The 24,985-nt window shown below is 44.3% G+C and overlaps 1 long non-coding RNA gene across 3 annotated transcripts in view; it reads left to right on the top strand.

Moving 5' to 3' along the window:
• LOC101905670 (uncharacterized) overlaps positions 1-18,527 on the top strand; it is a 39,190-nt gene extending 20,663 nt beyond the window's left edge. Inside the window, exons 2-4 of one of the 3 annotated variants that reach the window (XR_003033105.2) lie at positions 9,118-9,188; positions 10,601-10,718; positions 11,338-18,527. This is a non-coding gene — a long non-coding RNA (uncharacterized lncRNA). Of the gene's footprint in view, positions 1-9,117; positions 10,719-11,337 lie in introns of all 3 variants that reach the window. The other 2 variants (XR_003033104.2, XR_003033103.2) reach the window with 2 other exon arrangements.
• The last annotated feature ends 6,458 nt before the right edge of the window (positions 18,528-24,985 follow it).

Here is a 24,985-nt window from a genome sequence, read left to right as displayed (position 1 = left end):
CCATTCTGAGTGGTGGGATTTGATTTGTCATTGTTATTTTGATCTGCATCCTCCTGTTATGATTAGGAATCTTGAGCATCTTATCCTGTTGCATGGTGGGAGTTTTTTGTTTCCCTTTCTTCTTTTCTTTAAAGATGTCAGGAAAATTTACCTTTTGCAGTTGACTTCTTGAAAACTGTTTATGTTTGGAATTTACTTCTGCAGTACCAGCCCCAGATCCTTTCCTGAGGGCAGCTTTCATTAACAGCTCCAGAGACCTTGTGAACTGGAGGTATGAGTAAGCACTGCTGGTTAACTTGTAGCTTCATGCTCAACTTTGGTTTCTTGAGAAACCAGAGCCTTAGTGAATGCCTGCTTCCTGGGCTGTGAATTAGAGTGGAATGTACCTGAGTAAACACCCAAGGGCTTGTGTCCCACTTCTTCTTCCCCCTAAAACTTCACTCTTCACATCTCAACTCATCCCTGCCTTGCCCACAGAACCCTGCTGAGGTGCCTAGGAGGCTGCACTCTCAGGAAAGAGGATTGATTTGGGGACTATGTTACTTTTCAAAGCTCAAGGCCAGGGGGTCAGGCAACCATCCGTTGGTTGAGCTAGGATGTCTGGTCACAGCCAGAGCAAACCAGACAGTATGGGTTAAAGAGGGGGCTCAATTAAGGATACCTGCCCAGCTGTTCAGTCCCACTCCAGGCCAGTCATAGCAGCCAAGGCTGCTCAGACTTGGGATAGCAGCCCAAGTCAGGGAGGTGGGAGGAAATTAACTAGGCTTTGATTTTCTTTAATGGCAATGCTATACAGGAATATGGCTGATCTGCCATTTGGTGCTTGTCGTCAGTATTACTGTATACAGGCACCTGGTTCAAAATGACATATATTAACATCCTCTAGGAAGATCCATGGAGAAGGCAATGGCACCCCATTCCAGTACTCTTGCCTGGAAAATCCCACGGGCGGAGGAGCCTGGTAGGCTGCAGTCCATGGGATCGCTAAGAGTCGGGCACGACTGAGCGACTTCACTTTCACTTTTCACTTTCATGCATTGGAGAAGGAAATGGCAACCCACTCCAGTGTTCTTACCTGGAGAATCCCAGGGACGGGGGAGCCTGGTGGGCTGCCGTCTATGGGGTCGCACAGAGTCGGACACGACTGAAGCGACTTAGCAGCAACAGCAGCAGCAGCAGGAAGATCCGCTGGAGAAGGCAATGGCAACTCACTCCAGTATTCTTGCTTGGAGAATCCCACGGACAGAGGAGCCTGGTGGGCTACAGTCCATGGGGTTGCAAAGAGTCAGACATGACTGAAGTGACTAAGCACGTATTAACATACTGTTCTTTTTGGGGGTTGTTTTGCCCTAGAGGTTATTGCAGAATTTCAAATAAAGTTCCCTGTGCTGAACCATAAAGAATGCCATAAAAAAGGCTGAATGCCAAAGAGTTGATGCTTTTGAACTGTGGTGCTGGAGAAGACTCTTGAGTGTCCCTTGGGCTGCAAGAAGATCAAACCAGTCCATCCTAAAGGAAATCAGTCCTGAATATTCATTGGAAGGACTGATGCTGAAGCTGAAACTCCAATACATTGGCCACCTGATGTGAAGAACTGACTCATTTGAAAAGACCCTGATGCTGGGAAAGATTGAAGGCAGGAGGAGAAGGGGAAGACAGAGAATGAGATGGTTGGATGGCATCACTGACTCAGTGGACATGAGTTTGAACAAGCTCCGGGAGTTGGTGATGGACAGGGAGGTCTGGGGTGCTGCAGTCATGGGGTCGCAGAGTCGGACATGACTGAGCAACTGAATTGAACTCCCTGTGCTGAACATTGGGTGTCTGTGCACTATCTGTTAGATACACAGATTTCTGTGTAAATGTGGAAGAATGAAGAAAGGAGATAATCCTTGTGGACTATATATTACAGATACAGCTTTTTGGGTATATGTTAGTATTAAGTGTTAGTTGCTCAGTTATGTCTGATTCTTTGCAAACCCATGGATGGTAGCCCACCAGGTTTTTCTGCCCATAGAATTCTCCTAACAGGAATACTGGAGTGAGTTGCCATTCTCTTCTTGAGCTCCTAATTCATCCCCAGGTTTTCTTTTTTTTTTCCCCCTTTGAAATTCTTTGTGTTTCAATTCTCAGACTCTCTTTTTGTGTTGTAAATTACTTCCCCTTATTTCTTTTCAAAATTTTGCCTAGTTTCTTCCTCTGTTGCTGACTTCACTTAGTGTCAGTCAGTCAGTTCAGTTCAGTCGCTCAGTCGTGTCCAACTCTTTGCGACCCCATGAACCGCAGCACGCCAGGCCTCCCTGTCCATCACCAACTCCCGGAGTTTATCCAAACTCATGTCCATTGAGTCGGTGATGCCATCCAGCCATTTCATCCTCTGTCGTCCCCTTCTCCTCCTGCCCCCAGTCCCTCCCAGCATCAGAGTCTTTTCCAATGAGTCAACTCTTTGCATGAGGTGGCCAAAGTATTGGAGTTTCAGTTTCAGCATCATTCCTTCCGATGAACACCCAGGACTGATCTCCTTTAGGATGGACTGGTTGGATCTCTCCTCCAAAGTCCATCCTTGTGGGGACTATTGGCAGAATTTCATAATTTAAGTGGCGGTTTTTCATGTCTGAGTAAAGCCCATTGTATATGTGTATATATGTGTATATATATGTACCACATTTCTTTAAGATTTAACCTGTTGAGGGACATTTTCTTGGATCTGTGTCTTAGTTATTGTAAATAGCACTGCAGTGAACGTTGGGGTGCATGGGTCATTTTGAATGACTGTTTTTCGTAATATAGGCCCAGGTGTGGGTATTGAAATTCTGGGCTTAGCTCTATTGAAATTTTCTTTCTGGCCTGTGGAGGCTGTCATTTCTAGGGGCTGTTGTCACTGTCCATTCCCATGGAATATGAAGGAGGGTTCGATCATCTCCATGGTCTCTCTCATATTTATTGTTTGCCGATAGTCAGGATGGCCATTCTGTCAGATGGGAATTGAGTTCTTGTGTTGATTGGCATTCCTCCTGTAATAAGTAGGGATGCGGAGTATCATGTCCTTGGGCTGATTGGGTCCTTTTTTCTCCCTAAAGGGTGTGAGGAAATTTACCTGTTACAATTGGCTTCTTGAAAGTCGGTGGTGTTAGGAATTAATTTCTGCAATACCCACTGCATGACGTTTCCTGGGGGCAGCTGTAAGCACTGGTGGACAAGTGTAGTTCCAAGAAATGTCCACAAGGTGGCAGCACTTCTTCATGCCTAACTCTGGTTCCCCCTACACCCAGAGTCTTAGGGAATGGCGACTTCCTGGCTGTGAATTAGAGTGGAAGGTGCCTGAGAAAACACCCAAACGCTTGAGTCTCACTACTTCTTCCTCCTGAAGCTTTACCCCTCCCCTCCAGACTCATGCCTACCTGGAGCACCACTCCCTGCTGAGGTGCCCAGGAGGCTGCACCCTCAGGAAGGAGGCTTCAGTTGGGAACCCCAGCACCAGGGCCCTGGATACTTGGTAACTTTACCCTGGCCCTGGAGGCCAGAGGATCAACCCACCATCGTTGGGGTGCACTAGGGAGTCTGTTCCAGCCAGGGCAAACCAGACAGTACAGGTTTAAGAGGAGTCTCTATGAAGGGCACCCTGCTGGGCTGTCTTGACCCCACCCCAGTGCAGTCCTGGAACTCTAGTCTACTCAGAGTCCAGGGATGGGATAGCAGTGCAAGTCAGCAAGGTCAGAGGGGATATAATAGGCATTACTTTTCTTTCTTTTCTTTAATCTCATACCAATGCTATGTTGTAGTCAATTTGCAGTTTTGTGATTCTCAGTGTACAGTCAGCTGATTCAGTTAAGACATACACACACACACACACACACACACACACACACACACACAGCATATCTGTTCTTTTTATCAATTCTTTTGACATAGAAGCTATTGAACAAGGTTGAGTAGAATTCCTTGTGCTGAAAATCAGGTCCTTGTGGAATATCTATTAGAGATACAGATTTTTGTATATGTGAAAGGAGATAATCCTTCTGGATTACCTATAACAGATATACATTTCTGTGTATAAGGTAGTAGCAATCTCCTAATATGTATCTGGCACTTTCCTTTTTTTTTCCTTTGGAATTGTTTGTGTTTGATCTTAGAGTCTCTTTTTAGGTTGTAAATTACTTCCTCTGTATCTCTTTTTTTTTTTTTTTTCCAATTTTGTCCTCAAAGGACATCATCTGCTATTTTCTTCTTCTGTTGCTGACTTCACTTAGTGTATTTTCCTCTAAGGTCCATCCTTGTGGGAACCATTGGCATCATTTCATAATTTCAGTGGCGATAATTGAAATCTGAGTAATAGCTCCTTGTATATATGTACCACATTTCTTTAAGACTTTATCTGCCAGTGGACCTTTACTTGGGTCTGTCTTGGCAATTGGAAGTACAACTCCAGCGAAGTTTGGGGTGGTTGTATCATTTTGAATGATGGTGTTTTGTAATGTAGGCCAGGTGTGGGTATTAGAATCCTAGCTTTATCTCTCTCGACTGTTTTGTTCTGCCCTATGCAGGCTATCCCTTCAAGGGGTTGTTGCCAATGTATGTTCACAGGGAACTTGAAGGGGGATTCCATTATCTCCCGGCTCTCTCCTCCACGTACTGTTTGCAGACTGTTAGGATGGCCATTCTGTCAAATGAGATTTGATTTCTTGTTATCGTTTTGATGGGCATCATTCCTGTAATAATTCAGGATGCTGAGCATTTTTTCCTGTGGTTGTTTGGGTTCTTTTTTTCTCTTTACTTATTTCCTTAAAGGGTATGAGGAAAATTGACCTTTGACATTGGTTTCATGAAAGTCAGTTGTGTTTGAAATTTATCTCTAATACCTGCCACAGGACTTTCCTGAGGGCTGCTGCTGCTCCTAAGTCCCTTCAGTCGTGTCCAACTCTGTGCGACCCCATAGACAGCAGCTCACTAGGCTCCCCCATCCCTGGGATTCTCCAGGCAAGAACACTAAAGTAGGTTGCCATTTCCTTCTCCAATGCATGAAAGTGAAAAGTGAAAGTGAAGTCGCTCAGACGTGTCCGACTCTTCATGACCCCATGGACTGCAGCCTACCAGGCTCCTCCGCCCATGGGATTTTCCAGGCAAGAGTACTGGAGTGGGGTGCCATCACCTTCTCTGATCTTAAGGGCGATCAGCCCTAAATATTCACTGGAAGAACTGATGCTGAAGCTGAAGCTCCAGGATTTTGGTCATCTGATGCAAACAAATGACTCATTGGAAAAGCCCCTGATGCTGGGAAAGACTGAGGGTAAAAGGAGAAGAGGGCATCAGAGGATGAGATGGCTGGATGGCATCACCAATGCAATGAACTTGCGCAAACTCTGGCAGATGGTGAGGGACAGGGAGGCCTGGTGTGCTGCAGTCCATGGGGTCGCAAAGAGTCAGACACGACTGGGCAACTGAACAACAACAACACTGCATATAAGTTAAATAAGCAGGGTAATAATATACAGCGTTGACGTACTCCTTTCCCAGTTGGAACCGGTCCATTGTTCCATGTCTGGTTCTAACTGTTGCTTCTTGACTTGCATCCAGGTTTCTCAGGAGGCAGGTAAGGTGGTCTAGTATTCCCATCTCTCTAAGGATTTTCCACAGTTTGTTGGGAACCATGCAATGACAGACTTTAATTGTTTGAAAAATTTTAATTTATGAAGGTTTTTAATTTTATGATATAAAAATACATACCTCTATTTTCATATATGAGATATGTTCCTATATTGTCATATAAGAGATATATACCTATATTTTCATATAAGACATACATATCTGTATTGCTATATATGAAATATATGTGTCTTTTCATATATGAAAGATATATAGATATTACTCAGCAAATAGCAAAATAAAAGCGGGAGATTTTTTTAAAATAGGAGATTCCATTAGGAAACTAATTTTGATGAGAATTTTTAAAAATCACAATTTTTGCTTTACAAAGAATTTATCAGTCAAGTGTAGCCAATGAATCTAATTAGAGGATAAATATGTTTTTTTAAAACTTAAGTTCCTCTATCAGTGTCTCTGAAAACACATTTTATTTTCATTATTTTTGATACCTACATATTGATTTCAGTTTGCAATGCCCTATAAATGGAAATCACTTAGCAATCTGCTAGTTTCAAAGTAAAAGTTTTGTATGTATTAAGATGTAAGACAGTATACTTGAATTAGAAGGGTTATCTTCAGTCTCTAACAGCATTACTCAAAAGACACAGTGATTTTCATTATAATCACCAGACTGGTATTTGCAAATCTACTAAATCAGAAGCTCTGAAACTGCAATCTGACAATTTGGGTTCATAAATCCTCAAACTGATTCTGAAGCACCCCGAAGTTTAAAAACTACTGCTGTAGAAGTCCCAGTGAAACACATTTTACCAAGCCCAAGTTGTAAGAATTATTATCATTATAAGTTATAGTAAAATTCCACACTCCAAATATATATACTCATATTTTCATATATGAAATATATACCTAGTTTTCATATATGAAATATATACCTAGGTTTTCATATATGAGATACATACTGAATACTACTCAGCTATAAAAAAGATTAAAATAACGGGTTTTCAGCAATATAACCCTAGGCATTATCATAGTAAGTGATGTAAGTCAGAAAGACAAAAAGAAATACCGTGTGTTATCACTTCTATGTGAAATCTAAAACATGACACCAGTGAGCTTATCCATGAAACAGACTCACAGATACAGAGAACTAGAGGTGCCAGGGGGGAGAGGGAGGTGGGAGGGGCAAGACCGGTGTCGGGACAGAGACAGAAACTGCTAGGTATACAGTCAATAAGCTACAGGGATATATTCTACAGCACAAGGAAATATAGACTCTATTTGTAGTAACTTTAAATGGAGTATAATCCATAAAAATAGTGATTCACTCTGTTGTACACCCCAAACTAATATAGTGTTGTAAATAAACTGTGCTGCTGCTGCTGCTAAGTCGCTTCAGTCATGTCCGACTCTGTGCGACCCCATAGACGGCAGCCCACCAGGCTCCCCCGTCCCTGGGATTCTCCAGGCAAGAACGCTGGAGTGGGTTGCCATTTCCTTCTCCAGTGCATGAAAGTGAAAAGTGAAAGTGAAGTCGCTCAGTTGTGTCCGACTCTTAGCTACCCCATGGACTATAGCCTACCAGACTCCTCCATCCATGGGATTTTCCAGGCAAGAGTACTGGAGTGGGGTGCCATTGCCTTCTCCGAAATAAACTGTACTTCAATTAAAAAAAAAAAAAGTTGATGGTTCTCTACAAAAAACAAACTAATCAAAATAAATAAATAAATAAATAAAAATGGGAAATTTTTAAAAATAGAAGATTCCATCAAGAAACTAATTTTGGTGAAAAACTCCCTTAGGCTCATGGTGTAATCCCCATGTCCTGGTGTAACTTTAAGACATATATCTTGCTATCAGTGGGCTGTTAATCTTACAGAATCCTAAAAACATCATTAACAACTCATCTAGTCATACAGAAAGAGGTGAAGCTGTATCAGCAGGGCAAACTGTTACACCTCAAATGGAATGGTCAATCTGAGGCCTGAGATGTAGGAAATGTCAGCTGACATGGTGGTCTCACCATGAGCCACCTGGTCAGTGACTGAATTTGCTCAAGGAACAGCTTTTATTGGGAAGTGGACCTTGGTCCCAACACAATGGGACCTTTATAGGGAGCAATGCACGTCTCTAAAACTGCTCAAAGATGCACGTGTGTGTGTTAGTTGCTCAGTCATGTCTGACTCTTTGTGACCACATGGACTGTAGCATGCCAGGCTTCCCTGTCCATCATCAACTCCCAGAGCTTGCTCAAACTCATGTCCATTGAGTCGGTGATGCCATCCAACCATCTCATACTCTGTTGACCCCTTCTCCTCCTGCCCTCAATCTTTCCCATCATCAGGGTCTTTTTTAAAGTCAGTTCTTTGTATCAGGTGGTCAAAGTTTTGGAGCTTCAGCTTCAGCATCAGTCCTTCCAATGAATATTCAGGACTGATTTCCTTTAGGATGGACTGGTTGGATCTCCTTGCAGTCCAAGGGACTCTCAAGAGTCTTCTCCAACACCACAGTTCAAAAGCATCAATTCTTCAGTGCTCAGCTTTATAGTCTCACATCCATACATGACTACTGGAAAAACCATAGCTTTGACTAGATAGACCTTTGTCAGCAGGGTAATGTCTCTGCTGTTTAGTATGCTGTCTAGGTTGGTCATAGCTTTTCTTCATAGCAAGCATCTTTTCATTTCATGACTGCAGTTACCATATGATCCAACAATCCCACTCCTAGCCATACATCCAGACAAAGCTATAATTTGAAAAGATACATGCAGTATTCTAAAAGAATTTGTGAATACCTTGCTGCGTATCTGACAAAAAACCTTTATTCTCACATCTGAGATATCAGATTTGTTTTCACATATTGCCTGCTATATGTAGACCCTTGGTTCATACTCTGTGTTTTTCACATACTGTCATAATTAAGTCCAATTTGAGTTTTAGCTTTATTTTTATGATAGGCTTTCCCTCCAGCAGCATAGGAGCATTCCCTTTTCTCCAGGCCCTGTTACCCTTGTATGACATTTCAAACCTCCAAAATGTTACCTGTTGATATGAATATCAATTTCATTCTAGCTCAGTTTGAACAGAGAAGCAAAAAATCAGGGGGCCTATGTTTTCTGTTTTCTTTATGGAGAAAAATGAAACTGTTAGAAGAAAAAGTTCCTGCAGCTCATGTGCTCTTTGAGTCACTAATTTTTGGCAGGAATTTTATTTTTAAGTGTGATTCTTCATTCATATAACAAATAACAGAATTAGATGAAAGTAGTTTGAAATGATGGCTTGCTTCTACCTAGAAAATATGAGCCAAAGAAAACAATAGAAACCGCAAAGATCAGGGTGCACAAAGATCAAGATTTTAAGAATATTTTAGGTTTGCAAATAATAGTTAATATGCTTGCAATTTCAACAATATATTTTTATACTGATAATGTATTTTTCCAGAGTATTTCCAGTGTGGTCACCTCCTGCTGGAAGCCTGTGATGCTGGAATCAGGCCACTTCCTGTTTGTCTTTACAGGACACTGGGCTGCACTCTGAGAAGTTCCTGGATCTCCCCTGGACCTGACCATCATGTGGCCAGAGAAATTGGTAACATTGTTGTTTTGCCTGTTGAAATGTTTAATGACATGGATTCTTTCAGTTTCCTGATGTGTGTGAAGTGTGGAGCCCAGTGATGATTTCTTCTTCAAGAAATCTACATTCTTGCTCCCCTAGGAGGGTGGGCCCCCTACCAACGGTGAGAGACCCTGCATGTGTGTGACCTGTGCCTCCTGGGAGACCAGCCCTAAACTAGTTTGAACCTGACCAAGTTCTGTCTATATGGTAGATTTAGACCTCTCCAAGTCTTGTCTACACTGATGTTTAGACGAGAGCGTGTGCTTTCTGCAGTGAGGACATTTAGGCCTGACCTTGTACTCTCTGCACTAGGTCGTAGAGACCTGGCCTGGCCTCTGTCCTGGAAAACTCTATGCCTGCATCTGAACATCAATGCTCAGGGGTCTGGAGCTGAGATGGGCTTCTCTGGGTAACCGTGCTCTTCTCTGAGTGGGGTTCCATGGCCCTCCCAGGGGTCAGTGTTGTGGTAGGGTTCGTAGTCTTTCTCCCTGCAAGATTCACCTTCCCTGGGGCTCCTTGAGACTCCTCAGGTGGGCTGACTAGTAATTATTCCAATGTTCCAGCACATTTAGGTTTAATAGGGAGGCAGGTTCACCTGGCGAATTGATTCCAGGGCACAGGGATCAGGCAAAAAGTCAATGGGCAGCAGGTGAGGGTGCTGCTGTGACCTCCTTCCAGTCGACTCTCGCCTCCAAAGAGAACAGAGCTTCCCCTCATCTTTCAGCCCAGCTCTCCTGTTTTCTCAGCACTTCAGCAGGACAAGAAAGACAGAGCCTGCCAGAACCAAGGTAGTGTGTTCACCTCTAGCATGAGCTTTCAAACCAGTAAAAAATCACGCAGAACCAAAGTGAAAATAGGAGGGGCCTGACTTCTCAGGGACAATTGTGGGGAGAGGAGATGGTCCCTACACTTCTTTCTAGGGTCCCAGAGGCCCCACGGACCAGGCTTGTTTACATTGGGGGCCCACCGACCACAGCCATGGTGTCCTGACTGCAGGGACATGTGACCCCAGGTGGGTGGTTTGGGATTGTGTGAGTCTCACCCCATCTCCATGGGTCAGGATCATGTGTGTGGGGAGACCATACGTACAAAGCTAAGAAAAAGGGGAGACTACATGAGAGTTTCACTTGTGTTTAGGAATTAATGCTTTATGGTATTCACTTTATACAGGCCTGTGCCTGTTTTATTCTTTACCCCCGTGAGGTTCACCTTCCCTGGGGCTCCTGGAGACTCCTCCCGTGGCTACCTGGTAATTATTCCAATTCACCAGCACGAGCATGGCGGGAAGGGAGGCAGGTTCACCTGGTGAATTGATTGCAGGGCACACGGATCAGGTGAAAAGCCAATGGGCAGCAAGTGAAGTTGCTGCTGTGATCTCCTTCCAGTCGACCGTGCCTCCTCAGCAGAGACCAGACCTGCCCCTCGTCTCCCAGCCCTGCGCCTGGTGTGTGTTTTGTCAACACTTCAGTGGAACAAGAAAGGACCAAGCCTGCAAGAACCAAGGTAGTGTGTTCAACATTATCACGACGGCTCTAAAAACAGTTACTGTCACACAGAACGAAAGGGAGAAGAGGAGGACTTCTCTGGGAAAGTTGTGAGGAGAGAAGACTGACTATACACTTCTTTCTACCACCACAGAAGTTTACAGAAACTCACTCGTTTCACTTTAGGGGCCCAACCAGCAGTGACATGGGTCCTAACCAAAGGTCGTGCAACCCCAGGTATAGGGTCTGGGGATTGTGTGGGTCTCACCCCTTCCACGTGGGTCAGGATCCTGTACCTGGAAACACCATATATGTTCTTTACCTGCAGTGTGTTTTGTACCCTTGGAGATTCCCAACGTCTGAATTGAGGGTGTTGATCTGATTAACCTGTGGTCCTTTTTCTTCTCTTCACCTTGTCGCATTCACATGAGGTCAGGCACCTTTGAGTGGATTGCTGCTCTGTGTTTTGCTGAGTGAAAATCTTTGGTGTCAAATTAATATCATAGCATATCCCTTATCTAATCATAGGGGTCACCACCGCCTGGTGTCCCCAACACTGAGCTCAGATAATTTAATTTGTAATTTAACTGTTATTTTATATTGGAGCACAGTTGATTTCTGTTGTTTTGTTTCTTTAGGTGTATATGAACTTGATTCAGTTATACCTGCTGCTGCTGCTGCCGCCGCCTCGCTTTAGTCATGTCCGACTCTGTGCGACCCCATAAACGGCAGCCCACCAGGCTTCCCGTCCCTGGGATTCTCCAGGCAAGAACACTGGAGTGGGTTGCCATTTCCTTCTCCAATGCATGAAAGTGAAAAGTGAAAGTTAAGTCGTTCAGACGTGTCCGACTCTAGCGACCCCATGGACTGCAGCCTACCAGGCTCCTCCATCCATGGGATTTTCCAGGCAAGAGTACTGGAGTGGGGTGCCATTGCCTTCTCCGCAGTTATACCTAGATGTTTATCTATTCTTTTTCTGCTTTTTTACTCATATAGGTTATTACATTTTTTCCAGTACAGTTTCCTGTTCTATTCAGAAGACTTAATATATTATCAACTTGATATATATTAGTGCATATATTTCCATCCCAAACTATTAATTTATCCCTCTCTTCTAACTTTCTTTTGATAATTGGAATTTGGTTTTCTCAGGCTGTGAGTCTGTCTGGTACATTAGTTCACTGGTATGAATGTATAGATTCCACCCGTACGTATCACACATTTGTCTCTGACTTACCTCACATAGAATATAATTTCTTGGTTCATCCATGCTGCTGCCAATGTCATCATTTCATTTTGTTTTACGACTGAGTAGTATTCCAGTGTATAGGTGTACCTCATAGCCTTCACCTTTCTGTCACTGGACATTTTGGTGGATTCTATATCTTGGCTATTGTAAATAGAGTTGCCCTGAAAGTTGAGATGCACGTGTCATTTTGAATGATGATTTTTTTCTGGACCTGAGTCCAGGAATGGGATTTTAGGATCATATGATACCTCTCTGTTTAGTGTTTCAAGGAACGTCCATGATGTTTTCCATAGTGGCTTCACCATTTACATTCCCACCAGGATTGTAGGAGGATTCCTTTTTCTGTACATTCTCTACAGTGTTTGTTCTTTGTAGATCTTTTCGATGATGGCCACCGTGACTAAGGCAATACCTTATTGAAGTTTTGATTGGCATTGATTTAATAATTATTGATGTGGAGTATCTTTCCATGTGCTTTTATTATTTTACACCTTGTGAGTACAGTTTACCTCTTGAAACTGGCTTCTAGAAACTTGACCCTGTTTGGAATTCTTTTGCGATGATTTACCTCAGGACATTCCTTGAGTGCAGGTGTCATTTAAAGTCCTGCTGGACTTTTGACTATTAAGAGCCCTTCAGCACGTGTTTTATGGCTTCCCTGTTGGATCAGCGGTAAGGAATCCACCTGCAATGCAAGAGACTTGAGGAGACACAGTTTTGATGCCTGGGTTGGGAAGATCTCCTGGAGAAGGAAACGGCAACCCACTCCAGTCTTCTTGCCTGGGAAATCCCATGACAGATGAGCCTGGCAGGCTACAGTCCATGGGGTTCCAAAGAGTTGGACACGAGTGACTAAACAAAACAGCAGCTGTTTTAATGTGTATATATTGATCTGAACCCCCTAATTACTCCCTGCCCCCTGACATTTCTTTTTGGTAAACATCAAGTTTCTTTTCTAAGTCTGTGAATCTGTTTCTCTTCTGTAATGAAGTTCATTTGTATCCATTTTTAGATTCTGCCAGAAGTGATATCCTATGATGCTTGTCTCCCTGTTTCACTTTCTTCACTTAGTGTAAATCACCTCTGGTTTCTTCCCTGTAACTAGAAATGTCATTGTTTCATCCTTTTTTATTTCTGAGTAATATTGCATTGTGTATATGTACCCCATCTTCTGTATCCATTCATCTGTCTTTGTACACTTAAGTTGCTTCTGTATCTTTGCTACTGTACCTAGGGCTGCCATGACCTTTGGGGTGCAGGTTTCTTTTTATATTTTGGTTTTCTCTGGATCTACACCTAGGTATGGTATTGCTGGATCACTTGGTACTTCTATTTTTAGTTTTCTATAAACCTCCATAATGTTCTCCATAGTGGGTGTACGATTTGCATTCCCACCAACAGTGTAAGAGGGTTCCCTTCTCTCCACCGCCTCTGGAGAATTTACTGTTGTAGGTTTTTTGATATGGTCATTTAGATCAACCATATTGCCTTTCCAATGACAAAGAAAGGTAATGCCAAAGAATGCTCAAATTACTGCACAATTGCACTCATCTCACATGCTAGTAAAGTAATGCTCAAAATTCTCCAAGCCAGGCTTCAGCAGTACGTGAACCGTGAACTTCCAGATGTTCAAGCTGGTTTTAGAAAAGGCAGAGGAATCAGAGATCAAATTGCCAACATTCGCTGGATCATCGAAAAAGCAAGAGTTCCAAAAAAAACCATCCATTTCTGTTTTATTGACTATGCCAAAGCCTTTGACTGTGTGGATCACAATAAACTGTGGAAAATTCTGAAAGTGATGGGAATACCAGACCACCTGACTTGCCTCTTGAGAAATCTGTATGCAGGTCAGAAAGCAACAGTTAAACTGGACATGGAGCAATAGATTGGTTCCAAATAGGAAAAGGAGTACGTCAAGGCTGTATATTGTCACCCTGCTTATTTAACTTATATGCAGAGTACATCATGAGAAACACTGGGCTGGAAGAAGCACAAGCTGGAATCAAGTTTGCTAGGAGAAATATCAATAACCTCAGATATGTAGATGACACCACCCTTAGGGCAGAAAGTGAAGAAGAACTAAAGAGCCTCTTGATGAAAGTGAAAGAGGAGAGTGAAAAAGTTGGCTTAAAGCTCAACATTCAGAAAACTAAGATCATGGCATCTGGTCCCATCACTTCATGGCAAATAGATGGGAAAACAGTGTCAGACTTTATTTTTTTGGGCTCCAAAATCACTGCAGATGGTGAATCCAGCCATGAAATTGAAAGACGTGTACTCCTTGGAAAAAAAGTTATGACCAACCTAACAACATATTATAAAGCAGAGACATTACTTTGTAAACAAAGATCCGTCTAGTCAAAGCTACGGTTTTTCCAGTAGTCATGTATGGGTGTGAGAGTTGGACTATAAAGAAAGCTGAGCACAGAAGAACTGATGCTTTTTTTTTTTCCTAAATGGTTTTATTTTATTTTATTTAACTTTACAATATTGTATTGGTTTTGCCATATATCAAAATGAATCTGCCAAATTGATGCCTTTGAACTGTGATGTTGGAGAAGACTCTTGAGAGTCCCTTGGACTGCAAGGAGATCCAACCAGTCCATCCTCAAGGAGATCAGTCCTGAATAGTCATTGGAAGGACTGACGCTGAAGCTGAAACTCCAATACTTTGGCCACCTGATGCGAAGAACTGACTCCTTGGAAAAAACCCTGATACTGGGAAGGATTGAAGGCGGGAGGAGAAGGTGATAAGAGAGGATGAGATGATTGGATGGCATTACCAACTTGATGGATGTGAGTTTGAGTAAGCTCTGGGAGTTGGTGATGGACAGGGAAACTGGCATGCTGTAGTCCATGGGGTTGTAAAGAGTCGAACACGACTGAGTGACTGAACTGAAGAACTCGTGAGACTGAGCATATTTTTATGTGCTTTATAGCCATGTCTATGCCTTCTTTGGAGAAACGTGCATTTAGACCTTTGATTTTTTTATTGGATTGTTTGTTTTCTGATATTGTGCTGTACAAGTTGTTTGTATGTGTTGGAGATAAATTCCCTGTATCTTCGTTTGCAAGAATTTTTTCCATTATGAGGGTTGTCTTTTTTCTTTCACTTGTGATTTCCTTTTCTGTGCAATTGCTTTTAATGCTTATTAGGTCCCATTTGTTTGTGTTTTATTTTTCATGATGATTAGAGGTGGACCACAAATGCTGCGTTTTATGTCAAAGCGTGTTCTGTTTTTTTCTTCAGTACTTTCATAAAATCTTTCATTTAGATATTTAATCTATTTGAAGTTAATTTTGTGTATGGTTTTAGGGAGTAGTCTAATTTCATTCTCATTTTCATGCTAAGGAACCTGCCCCGTGTCCTCCACAGTGGCTGCTCCCAATTTCCATTCCCAGCATCAGTGTGGGAGGGTTCCCTGTGCCCTACACTCGCTCCAGCATTTATTGGTTGTAGAATTTCTGCCTGTGGCCATTCTCATCAGTGTGAGGTGATACCTTATTGAAATTTTGATTTGCATTTCTCTCATATTTAGTGATGTTGACATATTTTCATGTGTTTTTTTTAAACAGTGTAAGTTAAACTTACTTATTCATGTTAGTTTCTTGAATGAATATTCAAAATGTCTTCCCTGTTTTGAAAATTTTTCCGATAATCTCCCTTAGGACATTTCTTGAGGGCAGTTGTTTTTTACTTACAGCCCTGCAGGCCCATCACTTCATGGGAAATAGATGGGGAAACAGTGTCAGACTTTATTTTCTTGGGCTCCAAAATCACTGCAGATGGTAATTGCAGCCATGAAATTAAAAGACGCTTACTCCTTGGAAGGAAAGTTATGACCAACCTAGATAGCATATTCAAAAGCAGAGACATTACTTGGCCAACAAAGGTCCATCTAGTCAAGGCTGTGGTTTTTCCAGTGGTCGTGTATGGATGTGAGAGTTGGACTGTGAAGAAAGCTGAACGCCGAAGAATTGATGCTTTTGAACTGTGGTGTTGGAGAAGACTCGTGAGAGTCCCTTGGACTGCAAGGAGATCTAACCAGTCCATCCTAAAGGAGATCAGTCCTGGGTGTTCCTTGGAAGGACTGATGCTAAAGCTGAAACTCCAATACTTTGGCCACCTCATGCGAAGAGTTGACTCATTGGAAAAGACTCTGATGCTGGCAGGGATTGGGGGCAGGAGGAGAAGGGGACGACAGGATGAGATGGCTGGATGGCATCCCTGATTCGACGGACATGAGTTTCAGTGAACTCTGGGAGTTGGTGATGGACAGGGAGGCCTGGCATGCTGCAGTTCATGGGGTCGCAAAGAGTTGGACACGACTGAGCAACTGATGGCACCCCACTCCAGTACTCTTGCCTGGAAAATCCCATGGGCGGAGGAGCCCGGTGGGCTGCAGTCCATGGGGTCGTGAAGAGTCGGACACGACTGAGTGACTTCACTTTCACTTTTCACTTTGACGCATTGGAGCAGGAAATGGCAACCCACTCCAGTGTTCTTGCCTGGAGAATCCCAGGGACGCAGGAGCCTGGTTGGCTGCTGTCTATGGGGTCACACAGAGTCGGACACGACTGAAGCGTCTTAGCAGCAGCAGCAGCAGAGCAATTGAACTGAACTGAACTGCAGGCCTTGGGAATATGGTTTCAAAGTTGTTGTTATGGAAAATGGACACAAGGTGGCAGCATGTCTTTATGCTCAACTCGGGTTACTGAGGGAACCAGAGCCTTGGGGAAAGTCCTGTTTCTGGATTGTCAAGAGTGGAAAGTGCCAGAAGAAGCACTTAAAGCTTGTGTCCCATTCCTTCTTCCTTCTTTACCCTTGTCCCCTGGACACATCCCCTTTCCTGCAACACCACTCTGGGGAGAGTGCTTTCATCTGTAGATGGGAGGACCCTAAGGAAGGAGGCTGGAGGTAGGAACCCCACCACCAGGAGACATGGAGCCCACGGGGTTTTTCAAAGCTCTTTCAGCCCAGAGGCTCCACATCCTTTGGGTGCAGTAGCCATAGTTTCACTGCAGGAGGACCCTCCTGTATCTGGAGGTTGTGGGCCCGTGTAGAGGGGAGCAGGCTCACCCAGACCATGGGGCAGGGCTCATTGGTTGGCACATCCTCCCCAGCTCTGTCAGCCCCATGACAGTCCATCCTTGGGAAACAAGCCTCCCAGGCTTCAGGGATGTGACAGCAGCTCAGGTCACTATGGCCTTAATGGAATAGAGTCAGCATCTTTTGTTGTTTATTCTGTTTTCATCCTGTCATTTGAACTGTTCTCATTCAAAGTTTGTCTCATTTTTTCTCGTGTATATATTTTTTATATTGAGTGGCAGGGGCTGTTTGTATATTTTGGAGATAAATTTCTTGTGGGTATCTTCATTTGCAAATATTTTTTCCTATTCTGAGTGTTTCATTTTTTATTTCCTTTGGTATTCCAATGCTTTTAAGTTTAATCCCTTTTTCTGGTTTGTAGTTTATTTTTCATTATTCTAAGATATGGATGCACAAGGAATTTGCTGTAATATATGTCAAATCATATCCTGTTTATATTTTCCTCAAGAATTTTATAGTGTCTGTCCTTACTTTTAGATATACTATTTGGCGTTTATTTTTGAGTATGGTGTCAGGGAATATTCTAATCTCATTCTCATTTTCATGGCTGAAGAAAACTTCAGCGTGCCCTTCATAGTGGCCATTACCAAATTATATCCCAAGCATCAGTGGAGAAGGGTTCCCTTTGTCTCTACACCCTCTTCAGTTCTTGTTGATTGTAGAGTGTTTGACAATGACCATTCCTCCCGGTGTGATGTGATACCTCACCACAGTTTAGATTTGCATTTCTCTATTATTTAGCAATGTTTCCATCTTTTCACATGATTTTTTTTTAAAGGGTGTGAATTAAACATACCTCTTGAAATTGTCCACTTAAATGCCTGCTTTGTTTTGAATTCTTTTTGATGACAACCCCTAGGTCATTTCTCCAGAGCAGGTGTTTTTACTTACATCCCCTACCCCATCCTTGTGAATATTAAATGCCCAGCAGCTCTGCTTTTCGTGGCTTTGTGCGGATAAAGGTCACAGGGGAAGAGCATGACTTCATGCCTCACTGTTCTTTTCCCCTCTTATTTCCTTGTTATTTTATGTTGGAATAAAGTTGATTTGTATGTAGTGTTTGTTTCAGTTGTAGAGGAATGTGATTCACTTATATGTAGATGTTCATTTATTCTCTTTCAGCTTTTTTGCATATAGGTGACTACAGTGTACATAAACTTCCCTATGCTCTTCAGTAGTTAATTTTTGATCATCTACTTGATATATATTAACAGTATATGGTAACTCAAGACTCTTAATTTCTCCCACCTGTATCTGGAGACTGTCCGCTCATGCAGAAGTCAAAAGAGACTCCGTGTCCATGGTGGTAGCACACTGCCAGCACATTTTCCCAGCTCTCTGAGACTCACTACACTCCAGATACGGGACCAAAGCCAGTCGGGCTCCAGGGATGTGGCACCAACCCAGGTCACTATGGCCTGAGGGGAATAGTCAGCATGTTTTCCCTCTGTTTTAATTCTATAATTTGAACTGCTTTTATCCTATAATTTGAATTACAACCTTGTGGGTTTTTTTTTTTTTTCCAGTCTGCTGCAATTTGATTCACTTCCACATGGTTGTATACATGTATTTTTTTTTTTTTGGATTGTTTTCTATATAGGTCATTATAGAGTACTGTAAGTTTCCTTGTGTTACACAGTGGGTCCTAGTGAGTTATTTTATAAATAGTAGTGTGCATTTGTTAGTCTGAAGCAGCATGTTTCTCCCTGCCCCCCATCTCACTTTCTTGATGACTGAAAGTTTATTTTCTAAGTCTGTGAGGCTGTGTCTCTTTGGGAAAGAAGTTTATTTTTATGCATTTTTAATTACACCTTGAAGTGACATCATATACTTGTCTCTCCCTGTCTGCCTTACTTTTCTTGGAATGACCATCTCTACATTCTTTCCTGTGGTTAGACTTGGCATTATTTCCTACTTTCTTATGTTTGAGTAATATTGCATTGTGTATACGTACTTGATTGTCTGTATCCATTCGTCTGTAATTTCTACAGTTAACTTGCTTCCCTGACTTGGCTATTGTACCTAGGGAGGCCAAGAGGGAAGGGGGACCCACATCTTTTAACATTTTTTTATTTTCCCCCAGATTTATGCCCTATCGTGGGATTTCTGGGTCTAAAAGTGTTTCTATGTTATTTTTAAAATGAACCTCTATAGTCTTCTCTCTACCAGATTATCTATGTACATTGCAATCAACAGTGCAGGAGGATTCCCTTCTCTCCATAACCTCTCAAGCATTTATTCTTTAAGATGGCTTTTCTGACAAATGTGAGCTCAATCCTCATTAGAGTTTTGATTCCCCTTTCTCTAATATTAGTGATGTCATGTATGGATGTGAGAGTTAGACTGTGAAGAAAGCTGACGCCGAAGAATTGATACTTTTAAACTGTGGTGTTGGAGAAGACTCTTGAGAGTCCCTTAGACTGCAAGGAGATCCAACCAGTCCATCCTAAAGGAGATCAGTCCTGGGTGTTCATTGGAAGGACTGATGCTGAGGCTGAAATTCCAATACTTTGGCCACCTCATGCGAAGAGGTGACTCATTGGAAAAGACTCTGATGCTGGGAGGGATTGAGGGCAGGAGGAGAAGGGGATGACAGAGGATGAGGTGACTGTATGGCATCACCAACTCGATGCACATGAGTTTGGGTGGACTCTGGGAGTTGGTGATGGACAGGGAGGCCTGGCGTGGTGCGATTCATGGGGTCGCGAAGGGTCGGACACGACTGAGAGACTGAACTGAATATTAGTGATACTGAGCATCTTTTCATGTGCCAGATTGCAGTCTGTTGGCATTCCTCAGAGAAATATCCATTTTGATATTTGGCCCATTTTTGTGTGTGGGGAGGGAGAGGTGTACATATTTTTAACATTGAGTTGCACAAACTTCTTGCATGGTTTGGAGATGAATTCCTTGTAGGGATCTCAATGCAATTTTTTTTTTCCTATTCTGAGTGTTGTCCTTGTCTTTTGTTTAGGGTTTTCCTTGCTATGCAAATCCTTTTAAGGTTAGTTTGGCCTGGTTTCTGATTTGTAGTTTATTTTTGTTTATTCTAAAAATGTGGGTCCACAAAGAACTTGCTGCATTTTATGTCAAATTATGTCCTGTTTATATTTTTCTCAAGGATTTCATAGTATCCATCCTTATATTTAGATATTTATACTATTTGGAGTTTATTTTGTGTATGGTGATAGGGAGTGTTCTAACCTCATTCTTCCTTCCATGGCTGAAGGAACCTTCATAGTGTCCCTCATAGTGGTTGTTTCCAATTTACATCCCAAGCATCCATGGAAGAGGGTTCCCTTGTCTTCACACCCTCTCCAGCATTTATTGTTTGTAGTGTGTTGGGCAATGGCCATTCTTCCCAGTGTGGTATGATACCTCATTGTAGTTTAGCACTGCATTTCCTTAAGGAAAGTTATGACCAACATAGATAGCATATTCAAAAGCAGAGATATTACTTTGCCAACAAAGGTCTGTCTAGTCAAGGCTATGGTTTTTCCAGTGGTCATGTGTGGATGTGAGAGTTGGACTGTGAAGAAAGCTGAGCACCGAAGAATTGATGCTTTTGAACTGTGGTGTTGGAGAAGACTCTTGAGAGTCCTTGGACTGCAAGGAGATCCAACCAGTCCATCCTAAAGGAGATCAGTCCTGGGTGTTCCTTGGAAGGACTGATGCTGAAGCTGAAACTCCAATACTTTGGCCACCTCATGCGAAGAGTTGACTTATTGGAAAAGACCCTGATGCTGGGAGGGATTAGGGGCAGGAGGAAAAGGGGACCACGGAGGATGAGATGGCTGGAGCAGAACACACATTTGCTCTCCGTGAAGCCTAAAGTGGAGAAGGGAATCACTACCCACTCCAGTATCCTGGCCTGGAGAATTCCACGGACAGAGGAACTTGGCGGGCTACCATCCATGGGGTCACAAAGAGTCGGACACGACTGAACGACTTTCACAGGACAGTGAGGTAAAATAGCTGTTACAACAGCCTGGCCTGACGCTGCAACTTCCAAAGTGATCATAAAGACGGAGAAATAGCAAAAAGTTGCTTGTGAATGGGAGCTAGTTCTTAAAAGGTGGACGGTATTCAGACTCACATCAGGAAAAGAGGGAGAGAGAGAGAGCGGGCCGAGTGGCCAACAGGCTCCAGTGTGAAGGAGGGCGGTGGCTCTCGAGGCAGCGATGATGCTTCCAGCAATCAGAGGTCTGCGAAGGGGACCGAGGGTGGGGAGGGGTGGAGGTGGGGGTGAGGGGAAAGGTAGAACCCTGGCTTCTGCCACTGGGGAAGGAGGGGCAGCCCAGAGATCTCTGAGCCAGGGCCCGCGACTGTCCAGGAGGGAGCTGGGGCTGGTGTCTGTTGAAATCCCATAAAGGAAAACACAGAAGGAAGATTCCTGGCCCTGGGGTGGGGGTGGGGGGGTGCCGCTCAGCACGGTGTCAGCACCCCCTCCCTGGCCCACCCCCTCCCCCGGGCCACTCTCAGGAATGTGGCATCTCACGAGCACGAGAGCCATTTGGAAGCTGGACGCCCACTCTTTTCTGGCTTCGTGTACTGGCTGTTCCAGAGCTTCCAGGAGGAAGACTGTGTTAGAAACCAACTTCTTAGCAAAACTGGGCTGTGGGGGGGGGCGGGTGTGGACAGAGGCGGTAGTGGTGCCAAGCTGGTGGGTTCAGGTTCCACAGCCCAGGTGGGGGTCTCTGTGCCAGTCGGGGTCAGTGACTATTGACAGAGGTCTGGGCAGGACCAGGAGGACCACCAGGGAGAGTGAAATGCTGACGTTTTTGCAACAGAAGGAGCAGGAAGGGCGGTGTTGTCTGAGTCTGGAGAGGGCTGGGTGCAGGAAGAGGGAGTACTGGCCTGAAGCTGCAGTCACAGCCAAGCCAGAAGGAGCTGGAAGGGCCAACACCCAACCTCTCTCTTCCTTTCCTCTGACCTCTGCCAGTGCCTCCCATTGGCCGACACACCTGGAGCAGGTGAGGTCACTTGGAGCTCAGCCTCCAGGCCAGGGATGGGTGGAGAATGGATGGTGGGTGGGGAAGAGGAGGGGGTAGCCTCCCCTCCTGCCCACCTCAGCAAGGGCAAGCCTCACTCAGGCCCTCAGAGCATGAAAGCAGGAGAATGAGCCAGGTGGCAGGAGTGAGAGGAGCCAGACAAGCTGCTGGAACAGAGCCCCCATTCACTTCCTGACTGATAGGGAACATGGTCGTGGGAGCTTGATCTTATTTCATTAACTATCTCAGTACAAACAAGGAGGCAAGAACAATAATCACTTTCCTTTGGGATGAGTACAAAGTGGGGGCCCATGGTGGTGGTGGGGAGGGTGGGGTGTGGGTGGGTGAAGACCACTGGGCCAAGGCTGCTGTTACACAGGTCTGGAACCAGAAGCCAGGATTTGGGATCGCAGCCTGGCAGGGGCCATGCTCCTTCCCAGCTCATTATCAGTCAGCAGGTGTGGCTCGGCTCCTGCTCCATGCTGTGGGCTGGGCCACACTCCGGGGGACACAAGAGAGGAGTAGTTGAGGAGACAAGACTAACCCATGTGATAGATTTCTTGGTGTTCAATTGCTAAGTCATGTCTGACTCCGTGACCCCAATGGACTTGCAGCATGCCAGGCTCCTCTGTCTTCCACTGTCTCTCAGAGTTTTGCTCAAATTCATGTCCATTGAGTCGGTGATGCTATCTAACATCTCACCCTCTGCACCCCTTTCTCTTTTGCCTTCAATATTTTCCCACCATCAGTGGTCTTTCCAGTGAGTCGGTTCTTCACATCAGGCGGCCAAATATTGGAGCTTCAAGCTTCAGCATCAGTCCTTCCAATGAATATTCAGGGTTGACTTTCTTTAGGATTGACTGGTTGGATGTCCTTGCAGTCCAAGGAACTCTCAAGAGTTCTCCAACACCACAGTTTGAAAGCATGAGTTTCTTCAGCACTCAGCCTTCTTTATGGTCCATCTCTTACATCTATACATGACTATTGGAAAAACCATAGCTTTGACTATGTCGGCATGTGATAGATTAAAAACCCAAAGCTTGAATGACGGGTAGGCCAGGAAGTCCAAAAGAGTAAATAAATTTCTCGATTTTAATGCATATTCTACCCGTCAACCCTATCCTCTCCCTCCAGTCTGTGTTCACCATCTCCAGACTTACAGTAAGAACCACGTGCATCTCCCCCACGGTTGGTGGTAGTGCCAATGCCCTGATGCCTAGGGGTGGTGGGTGAGGGACTCCATGCCGACATGAAATGATGGGACGCAAACAGCATTGGGGAGATGTAACTGCTCACTCCTTCCTTCCTGGGTCTACCTTTAAGGAGCGCGTGAGTCTACCTCCAAGTCCTTACATCCTGGCACAGGAAGACCAGCTCTCAGTCCTCAGGGGAGCCCACGCAGGAACACTGATGGTACCTTGTGGGAGGTTCTGCATTAAGCTCAGAGGAGAAGCCGGCAGGGAAAATAAAACGCACAGCCATCCCATCCAAGTGTGGGCCCAAGCAATCAGGATCTTGCCAAGGTCATGAGCTTTTCTTTGCTTTCCTTTACCCCAAATTGATTCCCAAGCCCCAGGGTTAGACACCTCTCCTCGGAATGGACCTCAGAGTCCAGCCACAGGCACTGAGGGCCCAGACCTTGGAAACCTGGCCATGCCCAACCTGGGGAGTTTTGGCATATCAGCCACTTGTCCCCCTCTCTGCCTCGAACCACAGAACCCCAGCCTATAGGACCTAAGATGGTTATGTTTATTTTTCTCCTCTCTGAGTCAGGCCACAGCGCGATCCCTGGAAAGATTCCACTTCTACGTTCAATCCATATGACCTCTCAGAGCAGCCCAGGCCGAAGGGCGAAGGGCGGCTCTCCATGCCCTCCCAGCATGGTGCAATCATTGATTGTTGGCTTGAGGCTGGTTTCTTTGAGGCCCACAAGTGATTCTTGAACTTCACTCTGAGATGTCAAAAAGAGGAATTACCAATACCAGAAAGACTTCTCCAAAATAGCTCTGCAGCACTGGGACCTACTCCAGCTCTGGCTGAGCATTCAGATTGCCTGACGGGCCCCCAGGGAAGGCTGGAAGGCAGCCGGTCAGTCTCAATCAGCCACTGGCAGGGCAGGCCAGTTATGTGCACTGCCCACTGGCTCCAGCCTCCCCAGAAACTCACTTCATTATAATCTAGCCTGTATTTTTTGATAGATATGTTTGATGGAGCAGAGAAATGGTTCACACTTCCAAATGGCTGCAGTAAGCTTCTGCACCACCTTGGGGTTTTAATGTTTGGCATTCCTTGAGAAAATCCCTCTTGGGCGTCTGGGCCCTGCAAGCCAATGCCACCTTATACCATGACTTTTTTTTCCCATGGCCCCAGGTGGTCCCTGACTGAGATAGAGCTGGTAGACCTCAAGTGATAGAAAAGCACTTACATTGGGTGTAGCCACTTGGATTTAGGTGCAGTTGGGAAGGCAATGGCACCCCACTCCAGTACTCTTGCCTGGAAAATCCCATGGACGGAGGAGCCTGGTAGGCTGATGTCCATGGGGTCGCTAGGAGTCGGACAGGACTGAGCAGCTTCACTTGACTTTTCACTTTCCTGCATTGGAGAAGGAAATGGCAACCCACTCCAGGGTTCTTGCTTGGAGAATCCCAGGGACGGGGAGCCTGCTGGGCTGCCATCTATGGGGCTGGACACAGAGTCGGACACCACTGAAGCGACTTAGCAGCAGCAGGTATACCTAAACTATGAGTTCAGAATTTTTGACTTTTAACCGTATAATTTTTAACTTCTGATTTTAAAATACTTCCAAACCTAACAGAAAAGTTCAAGAATAATACAGAAAAATCCTGTCTACCCTTTACCCAGATTGCAGTTTTTTAACACTGGACTAGATTTGTTTTGTCCTTCTCTCTCTTTATCTTTACATATTATTATCTTTT

This window comes from Bos taurus, chromosome 28, assembly GCF_002263795.3.
Source record: "Bos taurus isolate L1 Dominette 01449 registration number 42190680 breed Hereford chromosome 28, ARS-UCD2.0, whole genome shotgun sequence".
In the NCBI taxonomy this organism is placed as follows: Eukaryota; Metazoa; Chordata; class Mammalia; order Artiodactyla; family Bovidae; genus Bos; species Bos taurus.
This window is presented reverse-complemented; position numbering and strand designations above follow the sequence as displayed.